The following is a 13,140-nucleotide window of genomic DNA, read 5'->3' as shown; positions in this document are numbered from 1 at the left end:
GAACAAAAGTTTGTTTTTTTTTCTACTTCACCAAATCTAGTTTTAAAAATGCCATTCTCCTTTTCTATTTCACCAATCCAATTTTTCAAGGAATTGTTCTTTTTCTATTTCCCCAAATCTATTTTTGAAGGAATTTTTTCTTTTTTTCCATTTAATCAAAGTACATTTTTAAGAAGTAGATTTCTTCAGTATGTTTTTTTTTTTCTATTTTACCAAATGTATTTTTTAAGGAGTTGTTTTCTTCAGCTTTTTTCTCTTTCCTTTTCCAAAACTTCATTTCTTTTTACCCATTTTTCTTCTAACTCTATTTTAAGATTCTTTTAAATCTTCAAGACAGCCTTTTCAATTGGAGATCAACTCATATCACCCTTTGAGGCTTCATCTGGAGATGTTTTGCCTTTAGTGTCCTCAGGGTTTGAGGTTTGTTCTTCCCTGTCTCCATCATATTTATTTATGAACAGAGCTCTTTTTGCTTTTTTGCTCATTTTAAAAGGTTGAGGTTTGCTCTTAAGCAAAGGGAAGATTGTCCCAAGCTTCTTCTACAGGCAACAGTGACTTCACGCTGGGTTGGGTTGGGGAAGTTGGAAGCTCCCAACTTCCTTCCCATGCTGAATGAGTATGGCCAAGTCCCACTGATTATATTGGAAAACAGGACCTTAGTATTTACCTTCTATGTGTCAGCTAATCTGCTGATCCATTGGCTTTTGGACCAGGACAGGGTATGCAAAGCTGCTGTATTTTAGTTAAAATCCTCCCACTGATTCCCCTCCTCCAATCCCCACCATGGAACCTCTGCACCCTGGATTTCCCTGTGCTGTGCCTGTGCTGGGCCATCCACCTCTTCCTCCCCCCCTTTCATTGAGATAAACTTTTCTTGAAGTCCTTCTAAGATACCTTCTGCTGGAAATTTGTTATACTCCAAATACTTATAGGTTCTGTCCCTCCAAAATCCATTCAAAGGTTTAATCTAGTATTGATTCTGAGGGAAATTAGGAAGAGCACAGGCAAAGACCTGTCTTACTCTTTGCCATCTTGGCTCTGTCCCCATGCTTCACAAACTTTAAACAACTACAAATTCTAGCTATTGTTAGTATATAATCTTTAAAGATCAATTAATCAATAAACATTTATTAAGGAATTACTTTGTACTAGGCACAGCTCTAAGTGCTGGGGGAATTATTATAATAAAACAAATGGTCACCATGAAAGCAATATTTTTTTAAAAAACTTTTGTTCTCTGAGATACCACTACACACCTCTCAGACTGGCTAAGATGACAGGAAAATATAATGACGAATGTTGGAGGGGATGTGGAAAAACTGGGACATTGATGCATTGTTGGTGGAATTGTGAATGGATCCAACCATTCTGGAGAGCAGTTTGGAACTATGCTCAAAAAGTTATGAAACTGTGCATACCCTTTGATCCAGCAGTGTTACTACCGGTCTTATATCCCAAAGAGATCTTAAAGAAGGGAAAGGGACCCACATGTGCAAAAATGTTTTATAACAGCTTTTTTTGTAGTGACAAGAAATTGGAAAGTGAGTGGATGCCCATCAGTTGGATTAATGGTTGGGTAAATTGCGGTATATGAATGTTATGGGAATATTATTTTTCTGTAAAAAATGACCAGCAGAATGATTTTAGAAAGAGCTGGAGAGACTTACATGAACTGATGCTAAGTAAAATGAGCAGGACCAGGAGATCATTATACACTTCTACAAGATTATACGATGATCAATTCTGATGGATGTGGCTCTCTTCAACAATGAGATGAACCAAATCAGTTCCAATTGTTCAGTAATGAAGAGAACCAGCTACACCCAGTGAAGGAACACTAGGAAATGAGTGTGGACTACAACATAGCATTTCTACTCTTTGTATTATTATCCACTTGCATTTTTGTTTTCCTTCTCAGGTTATTTTCACCTTCTTTCTAAATCTGATTTTTCTTGTGCAGCAAGATAACTGTATAAACATGTATACATATATTGTATTTAACATATACTTTAACATATTTAACATGTATTGGACTACCTGCTATCTAGGAGAGGGGATGGGGGAAAGGAGGGGAAAATTTGGAACAGAAGATTTTCCAAGGGTCAGGGTTGAAAAATTACCCATGCATATATTTTGTAAATAAAAAGCTATAATAAAATTAATAAATAAATACAATTTTAAAAAAGAAAAGCCTTTTGTTTCTTCTTCCCTCCCTCTCTCTTTCCCTCCCTTCATCCTTCCCCCCTTCCTCCCGTCCCCCTCTCTCCTTCCTTTCTTTCCTTCCTTCTTTATTCCTTCCTTCCTGCCTGTCTGCTTACCTCCCTCCCTTCCTTTCTCTCTCTCTCTTATCTTTTAATTTTTCTAAATACGTGCAAAGATACTGTTCAACATTCATCTTTGCAAAACCTTGTGTTCCTATTTTTTCTCCCTTCCTTCTCTCCTTTCCTCTCGCTTAGACAATAAGCAATCTAAGTTAAATATGTGCAACTCTTCTAAATATATTTGCATATTTGTCATTCTGCACAAGAAAAATCAGATTAAAAGGGGGGGAGCAAGTAAACAAACAACAACAACAACAATAAAACATTAAAATACTGTGCTTTGATCCACATGCAGTCAACATAATTCTCTGTCTGAATGTGGATGGCTCTTTCCATCACAAGTCTTTTGGAATTGCCTTGAATCACCTCATTGTTGAAAAGGTTGATCATCACATAATCTTGTTGCTATGTATAATGTTCTCTTGATTTTACACAATAAAGGCAATTTTTTGATGAGCCTTAATGAATTTAGCTAGGCTTCTCTACAGACAACTAAAAACTCGTAATAGCAACTTATCATCAGACTTGTATTCTAAGACATTATAGCTTTTTAGAGCTATCCAGGCTTTATATACTAATAGCATGGCTTCTGAGGACTCAGGATAACCTATACCTTTTCTATCTCAATTAGCCATTGGAGGAGGATTTTATTGGGCAGATTATTCACAGATAGATATCATTTATGGAGCTCTTAAAGGTTACAAAATACTATACCTACATTACTTCATTTGGTCCTTCTAACAATCCTGTCAGATACTGTAAATATTATTTTATCCATTTCACAGATGAAAAAAGTGAGTTCACAGAGGGTAAGCCACTAGGCTAATACACTTCAGAGGTAGCATTTAGACTCAGCTCTTATTGATTTGAGGCACCACATTCTATCTTCTGTGAAATACAACTTCATTTATTTGTTGTATAGATGTATACATTTGTTGCATATATGCATACATATCTATACACACATATATGTTTATAAAAATATTTATATGTATATTATATATGTATCTTTGTATTTTTATAAAAGTATAGAATATATATGTAAAAGATCTATATCTATATTATGAATGTGATACACACACATACATACACACACACACGTACACACACACACATATATATATATAAAGAATCAGAGACAGAGACAGAAACAGAGATAGAGACTGATAGACAGATATAGAGAGAAATATACACAGAAACAGAAATGGAGATAGAGCCAGAGCCAAAGAGACAAAGTGAAAAAGAAAGAAAGAAATAGTTAGAAACAAACAGAATCAGATGCAGAGAATCAGAGACAGATACAGTAAATCCCTCAACTCTTAGTAATGTTTTAAACTTTTATTTTTATTGAAAAAAATTTTTTATTTTAAAGTTCAAGACTGGACTGACTTTTGAAACACCTTGCATCTATCTATCTATCTATATGGATACATATATAGATAAATAGATTTATTCACAATTATATGTCTATTTAGATAGATAAGAATCTATGTAAAATTCTAAAACCAGAGTTCTTAACTTGATGTCCATGGAATCCTTGGGTCTGTGAATAGATTTCAGAAAGTCTGTGAATTTGCATGGGAAAAAGTAGGTCTTTATTTTCATTAGTTTTGAGTGAAATTTGTATTTTCTTCAATTATGTAAAAATATTATTGTAAGAAGGGTTCCATAGACTTTGCTGTTGAATTATTTTTCAATAATGTCCAATTCTTTGTGACTCCAAAGATACTGGTATAGTTTTCCATTTCCTTCTTCTATTCATTTGGCATATGAGGAATCTAAATTAAACAATATCACAGTTAGAAGTGTCTGAAGTCAGATTTGAACTCAAAAAGACAATTCTTTCTGACTCCTAGCCCATCATTCTATTCATTAATCATCTACCAAACTACCAAAGGGACTCAAAAGATGAAAAATTTTTGTTTTATATCTTCAAAAAATTTCGGAAGTTTTTATCTGCACAATACAATTAGAGAGTAGATTAGTGTACCTAAGTTAACAAAGAAGAGATACTAAGCCACTTCTTCACGGGCATAGATAGAGTTTTCCTTCATATCAAACATATATTTTATCCACTTCTTTTCAAATGTAGGGATTTGGAAGATAGATTGGGAAACATTCAGTTGAAAAAAAGGAAAAAGAAAAATTTAATCTGAAACAGAGTTGCTACAGAAAAGAACCATCATTTCATTCAGGTTCAAGAGAAATCAAGATTTCACAAGATTTCTAACTCAAGCATGTCTCTGGTTGTCTCCTCATTTGTCTATCTTGTTATGTTTCAGTCTTTTCTTCTTTCTAAATTCTTCTTCTTCTTCTTCTTCTTCTTCTTCTTCTTTCCTTCCTTCCTTCCTTCTTTCCTTCCTTCCTTCCTTCTTTCCTTCCTTCCTTTCTTCCTTCTTTTCCGTTCCTTCTTTCTTTCTTCTTCTATTATCTTTCTTTTAACTCTTTGGTTTGAGATATTATTATGCCAATTAAATGCTAGCCATTTCTCCTACTACTTTTAAATCTCTATTTTCTTTCACTCCTTCCCATTGAAGAGGGATGTAATCACATTTATACTGCTTGTTTCTAGATGTCAAAATCAGCAATAATGGGTGGAAGGTACAAAGAAAAAGAATGAAAATGAGATGCCTGGAAAGGTATGTGTTTTTAAATGATTATAGGTCTTTATGCATAACCTGGAAATTTGTAGACATGATTCATACTTCACAGAGAGGTGGAACTAGATGTAGTCTGAGGTTTTTTTTTTTTTTAATATTCTATGATTTAAAAAGAAACCTTTAAAAATAAATTACCTTAAGACATCAGTACTTTCCCCATCGCAATATCCACCATATATAATCTATGTCTGAATATTCTCAGGTAACCTTTAAAAGAATATTTTTAAAGGTACTAGAAAGGAGAACAAATATTCTGATACAGTATAATGGTACAGTATGCTCACTGTATTTCATACCACATGACTTACAGTTGGCAATCTGGGATGTTAAGCAGGCACTTGCTCCCATTAAACCAACCAACACATCTGGAATTGAGCCCACCATATCATTCCTGACCACTGCTATCCTATTTCTAATTCTGACCTATGAGAAGAAGAAAAATGAAATATAAAGCACGTCTGTTTAAAGAAGGACTTTGTCCAGTGAAAATAACCTTATATAGTAACCCTGATTTAAGCTCCCTGTTGATATAAAGATTTGAGTGGAATGTGGGGACTTTTAATACTGATAACCACAGTTCCTAGGAGAATGTGAGGATTTCAATAGAGAAAGACTCACTAATGCAATAAACATATTTTTAAATTTTCAGATGTATTACCACAGTCTTACTCTGTTTTCTTTATAAATAATTGAAATGGCCAAGCAAATAATTGAAATTGTTTCCTTACAAAACGAGGCTTAGTTCTGTGACCCCATCAGAGTAGTTGTTTATTATTATTGTAAAAATTCTGGCACATAGTATCACTGGCAGGTCATTGTTTTCTTTAGACAAGAACAATTTTGAGAGAAAGAGTCATTCAGGAGATGAATTTGTGGGACTTATTCAGCCCAGTGATAGATTGGGTCAACATTAGATTGTAACAGTTGCCCTTCTGGACAAAAATGCCTTTAAAAAAAACTGTTACACACAACCATACACTGCTAGTGTTTCTATGTTGTGTTTTGGAGAAGTGGAAAATTCTTTTCTCCTTGTGAATGAAGAAGGAAGAATTAAAGCATTTAAATCTCTTATTCTGACATGGAGGCGGCCAGATTGATATGCTCAGGTGAACATATATCTTTACTTGCTTGATTCAAGGGTAACATTATATTCATTTAAGTTAAGTTCAGGGATGGATTGCATGTGCACTTATGCAGACAGGAATATCAGAGAAAGGATGATTTTTCAGTGATATGATGAAAAAAAGATCAGCAAGATGTAGGATGAAAAATTTTCTACTACCCTTTCAAGCTCTCAAACCTTTCCAAAATAGGAATTATATTAGACATAAAACAATTTCAAATATCTTCATGATCTAGGACACTAAGATCCCAAACAAGGTAAAAGAATTTCATTTAACTAGCAGCAGAGAAGGCCAGTAATCCCTCACCTCTAATTTAGGCTTACCCAACACTTCTTCCTTCAGTTCCTTCAGTTCTGACTTCAGAACTGCAAAAGCCAACCTACCTTACTCAGCTCTACATCTGGAATTGCTCTCCCTTTCCTCCTGGGACAAATTCTCAATGGCAGAAATTTGCTCGAGTTGAAATAGTAGTATAACAGTGTGATGCTGGATCAGAGAACTGAGGAGCAGAGGGAACATAGCAGGGGGGACACACATAGTCATGGGGATGGGCTAAGGATGGAGGAGATGTGGCTTTCCACTAAGCCTGAGGGAAAGTTTCAACATTCAACTAAGACCGCCTCCATGTCAGAGTAAGAGATTTAAATGCTTTAATTCTTCCTTCTTCATTCACAAGGAGAAAAGAATTTTACACTTCTCCAAAACACAACTCCATCCCCCAAAATCATTTGAGGAAGAGATCTAGTTGAATGAACTGTGAATTGCCCATTATGGGAGAAAGTTAAAACCCCTTATGATCTAACTCTCAGGGAAATGCCATCAAAGAAGAGGGAGCAATAAAGGGGAAATAGAGGAAAGTACATGGGGGTGAGGTGGGGAGGACTGAAATTATCAAAGATCTCAGAAGAAAGAAAATTTAAAGATATCCAGGATAAGCAGATAAGTCATTAGAGATGATACTAATAACAACAGGAAATATGGCCTCAAGATCAAGTTAAAGAATTCAGGCATCTATGAATAAGTATTAAGACTAAATGAGGCAGAAGTCTTTGTGGGTTTGAAAGAGAATATGAAATTATACCAGGATGTTCTTGAATGGTTTAAAAGAGAAAGAACATAAAAAACAGAATCTATGGCCTGTATAATAAAATTAATTGACAGAATAGGAAAAAAACAAAAACAAAACTTCAATTTCCATGGCAAGTCTGGATAAAGAAATAAAAGAGAGGATAATGGATTTGGAATGTTAATACATGAAAATGAAGAGCAAGCTGTAAGAAAATAAGTAAAAAGCAATAACCTTAAAAGAAAGAACAATTACTAGACAAGCAAAATATATTATCTTGAAGAAATGAGGCAAAAAAAAAAAAAAACACCAAGTATTATAGGGTTCCCAGAAGAACATGACAAATAAAAAAAAATCTGAATATTCTAATGCAAGAAGTAAGACAGAAAAAACTTCCAGGATTTTTGAACATGGAAAACAAAGAATCAATTAAAAGAATATGTAAATTGTCCCTCCCAAAGCAAAAATCTATGCTGCAAAATCTGAGACATTCTACAAGGAGCACTTCAAAGCCTCTATTTCATTAATATGATTGCTTTATCCATCAAGGGAGAAAGCAACCTATTCATATCGTGCAATTCTTCATCATATTCTTCTGTAAATTCTCTCAAGGAGAATCCATCCAACATTCTGGAAGTCATTTCCTTTTTCTCTTGACATTGCATAAATATCAGTAGAATACATGAGCTGTATATGGGCTATTGCTCACTCTGGCTATGTTACTGACCTGGTTTCTTTTCTAGTCACACATCTCTCTGATACCACCTACTCACAGACCATGCACTTTCTGTTCTCTGGGTGATACACACATTTTTCAAAGACCGAGATATACCATCAATCCTAGATGTGTAACTGCAAGCATTTTCAACAATGAAACAGGAAGAACAAAAATATTTCATTTTCAAGGTCTGTAATATTTTAACTAGAATGCCTTTTCCTTGGGAATGGGGACCATATTTTAATGCATTATTTTGCACATAGATATTTAATACATAGTTGTTGAACTTAAATTTCTGCCAGATCATTGGATTTCATGGTCTTAGGAAATAATGGGGAGATGGGTTATAACTAATAATACAAGTGACACAGTTTTGTTAAATTACCTTAAATTTGTATATTCTGAAACTATCTCTTGTCACTTCCCTAGTGAATGCATATCTTTCTATAATCTACATACCTAAGTGTGGTTTAGATGCACATGACTTGGGTATTGTCAAAGTTTTTAGCCCATGAAGCAGGTGAAAAGCTGTAGCAAATCAGTTATAATTAAAAGTGATTGCAAGTATGAATGATCATGCAGGCTTCTGAAATGTGCTAATTTCCTTCTATAATTAACCTGTCAACACTTCCTGTTAATATATGTAGGGGATTGCCATCATTGATAAAATAAACATTAAGAAATTTGATCTATGGAAAAAAAATGTCACATCAAGGAATAGGAAACAGGCTTTTACCTCTTCCAATCCCACTGACTTTCAAAGTGCATGGTGACAAATTGTCCTTGATGAGTGTAGATTGCTGGCACCTGGGCAGTTTGGAAAATGCACTTTAAAAAATATATATCTACTTGTGGGGTTTCATCTCAACTGAACATATTAACTCCAGTAAATGGTTTCCACGTGAGCCGGGTTGAAAGGAAAAACATTCATACCAAAGTGGGTTTGACACATGCCACTATCTTTAAAAATACTTAAGAGCTACAGCTTTATGTTGAGGCCAATAATGGCTTAATAACCAGACTCCATTTATCACAATTTACATTTTTCTCAGCTTTAACCTTCTCTCTCTTGGATTTTTAAAATTGCTGAGGTTCTTTGTGTATAGATTTTCCATCATTTTCATTTCTTTCTTAGAAATATTTGGTAAATAGTCCTGTTTTCTTTTATTTTGTGAAATTAATATTAATATAACTTTTATATAAAACTAAAAAATGTATGTGATAAACTTTATTACAATATTATTTTATTGTGGTAGTTTGGAACTGAACCTGCCATATGTCTGAAGCATACTGTGCCTTCTCAGAAAGTGCTCCAAATATTGTCTTAATTTTGTGGATGAGAAAACTGATGATTAGAAAGGTTAAATGTTTTCTCAAATTCAAACAATTAGTAAGTATCAGGAGTTTTAGTCCCCAATTTAATTCTCTTTCTACTACACCACTATGATATGCCAAATCTGGAATTTCAGATGAATCTAGTCTAAGTGTGGAAATCTATGGATTATTTCACCAGCTTAAAAGTAATTGCTTTTGTTAGGTGAGAACACTTTTTGGTTGAACCAGTCTTTGAGAACTTCTGTGAACTGGGTTTGTAGATCTGATTGAATCAATCAAACCTATCTTTTCACAGACTTAATAATAGCTTCAAGAATTTGTATTAAAATAAGGAGCTATCTCATCACCATGTTGTGACTGTAAGGGACTTTACATATAATACAAATCTTATTAGCTAAACTAATTTTCAAATTTAGTCTTATACCAAACTATCAAAAGGTTACTTTGTAAAGAGTGACAAAAGAATAATGAAACTCATTTGGAGAAATTAAAAAGTTTAAAATTTCAAGGAAAATAGTGAAAAAGTAGACCTGTAGAAGTAACAGCATTTCCAGACCTCAATAATATTATGAAGCAATAATCATCAAGATCATTTTGTACTGGTTAAAAAATTAGAAAAATAGACTAATGGAACAGAAAGATGAGCAGAAGACATGTTTAACCCTAACCCAACCATAACTGAATCATTTTAAATATGAAATAATAATTTGGTGTTAATAATTTAATAATGCTTGGTAAATCAGAGAATAGAAACTACTCACAGAAATATTTCCTATTTGATAAGAACTGCTAGGAAATCTGGAGAGAGGTTTGGCAAAAAAAAAAAATTAGGTATAGATGAGCACATTAAACAAATAAGGCAGTTATATGCCACAGTGGAAAGATTGCTGTACTTGGTTCAGCATCAGACACTAGTTGTGTGATTGTGGGTAAGCTACTTAACCTCTCTCTGTCTCAGTTTCCTTGAATTGTAAAATTAGGATAATGATAGCACCTATTTCTCATGATTGTTGTAAGAATCATACAAGAATATTTGTAAAACACTTGGTAAATTTTAAAGTACTATTTAAATGCTAGTTATTATTATTAACTATTACTATATGACTATTCCAAATGGATACTTCTTTTAAGTATTAAATGACACATTTTACCAAAAAATGGAGGAAAACAGGTAAAGCTATTTTACATACCCATAATTAATAGGAGAGAAGTATTAATATAATGTGAATACGATGCATGTGTAGACCCCAGTGGCTTGCTCAGATTGTACATTCCCATGTAGAGAAGGCTGTGAATATGGTTTCCTGTTGAACTGTGATAATGTATAAGGAAAATGCCTTGAAGAGATCTGGGACAAGAAAAATATATTACTGGTTTTGGTTGACTATTTTTGTGATAAATTTTTGTGAAAAAGGAAGAACCTTTTTCAACTGATTGTGACTGGTTCTATTGACATCTTCAGATAGATGAGCCAGATTCAGTCATCTCCCTTTGTTTCATTTATAACTGAGGGAGAGCAGTGACTCCTTCAGTCACAGCATCCAATGAGACACCTCTAAGAGCAAAAGCCTGAGGGACTTTTATCCTGCTGAAGACACATAGCTTTAAGAAACATATACCTTGGTAAAAGATACCTAAAGTGAAGTGGTTAAATAGGATTGAGATTCTAGTTACTGGTGTCTTGATGCATGATTTCTCTAGCATATCAGTCTTTTTTGCTCACTTTCCCGACCAAGTCAGAGACCACTAATTCCCTGCACATGAAATGGAAAAGAACAGACAAAAGGCTAAGAAACCAATAATGTTTTTCAGCAGCCATGTGACCTCCAAATGGAAAAAAGCCCTAAGGTCTTTCTTCTTATAGCAGTCTTTCATGGGATGCTGTAAGTTGAATCATCATGCCTTCTCTGATGTGAATCCAGCAAAAAGGAACAACTGAAGCTTATTCAGTCAGTTGAAAAAAAAAAAAAAGCCTCCTCAAAACCATATGGTTAACTGACCAGAACCATTTGTAATCACTCTAATCTTACATGTTATCATGATTATCCCAGAAGCCATCAGCATTTTTCATATAGAAAGATGTCATTTGAACAAACTGATAGAGTCTGCTTATACACCCAAACTCCATTATTTTAACAAACAATAATGTCTGATTGATTAGATTTGAAAAGTCTTTTTCATGAACAAAATCAACATATCTAAAGAAATAAGAGAATTTGTCAAAACATTTTGCATCAAGTTCTTCTGATTAGAATATTAGCATATTATTTATTAACATAAATATGTAAGCTCAAGAACCATTCCCTAATGGATAGATAGTAAAAGGATATGAACAGAACAGGTTTCAAAGAAATTGCAAACTATTAACAATCAATATGAAAGTTTGCTCCAAATCACTCATGAAAAATTTAAATCAAAATGACTTTGAGGTTTCATCTTACATCTTGCAAATTGCTAAATATGAAAAAAGATGCTGGAAGAATTGTGGGAAGGCAGAATGGTTAATTTGGCCATCATTTATGGAAAGTAATTTACAATTCTACTTAAGAAATTACTAAAATGTTAAAAATTACTCCGTGATCCTACTTGTTATAGCACTTTAAAAATTACTCCGTGATCCTACTTGTTATAGCACTTTCTGTGGTAACAAAGAGCAAGGAGTAATATAGGTGTTCATTGATTGGGAAATGGCTAAATAAATTGTTTTCATGAATGTAATAGACTATTATTGAACTTTAAGAAATAGTGAATTTGATGAATACAGAGAAACTTGAGAAGGTTTATACATACTGTTTGGGAGTAAAATGAGCAGAACCAAGAAACGATGCCAATAGAAGTAAAAACTACTAAACCAACAAATGAACAAATAATAAATTCTGAATTCTATAGAAGTAGTGAAAGAATTTACTTTGCAGCACTGAAGAAACTCTGCAGAGTTCTGAAGGATACAGAACCTTGTTAGATTTGGTTGTTGTTAGTTTTGACAAATTGGATTCTTCTCTGTCTTTGTTTTTATTCTTTATTGTAAGAGATGGCTCACCATCTAGGAGAGAAAATATGAATATATTTAGAAATGAGTGGGATTTAAAAACAAAAGATCTCAACAACATTTAAAATTTAAAATGAGAAAAAAGAAAACTACTTTACTTGAGTGCTCTCATTTCCATGCAAGTACTTTTTTGGAATCACTGAGCTTAAATCACAGATGTTATTATACTTTGTAATTCATATTTCCCTGATTCTTGAGCCTACTTGAAGTAGTTTATAATGAATGAGGTCAATTATAACCAGTACAACTGCCAGGTTACATATTTAAGTGGAAAAATAACTGTAATGAGGAGCTATAGCTTGAAAATATAACAAGTACTAAAGAGCTACTTTTGGCCCAGGATGCATACTCACCATTTCCAGGGTTTTAGCCATTATAGTCTCTCTTGAGAATTTAGTAACTCTCATGTGAAATGATTCTATTAAATAATACTCCAGGGAGTCTATAATACAATTGATTTGGGTACTCCTTCCATTTAGATTACAAATCAAACATACCTGCTCATCCGATATAACTCCTATACACGTTTTCCTTTTTTAAAACGTATTTTTATAGTTTATTTTATTTTTCCAAATGTATGCAGAGCAGCTAGGTGGCACAGTAGATAGAACACCAGCCTGAAGTCAGGAGGACCTGAGTTAAAATTCGATCTCAGATACATAACACTTTCCTAGCTGTGTGACCCTGGGCAAGTCATTTAACGCCAATTGCCTCAGCAAAACAAACAAATAAATAAATAAACAAACAAACAAATGCATGCAAAGATAGTTTTCAATATTCCCCTTTGCAAAACTTTGTATCCCATTTCCCCCCTCTTTCTTCCTCTGTCTCTTCTCTAATTTAGCAAACAATTTAATATAGATCAAA

The sequence above is a fragment of the Antechinus flavipes genome, chromosome 1 (assembly GCF_016432865.1).
Source record: "Antechinus flavipes isolate AdamAnt ecotype Samford, QLD, Australia chromosome 1, AdamAnt_v2, whole genome shotgun sequence".
Lineage (NCBI taxonomy): Eukaryota > Metazoa > Chordata > Mammalia > Dasyuromorphia > Dasyuridae > Antechinus > Antechinus flavipes.
This window is presented reverse-complemented; position numbering follows the sequence as displayed.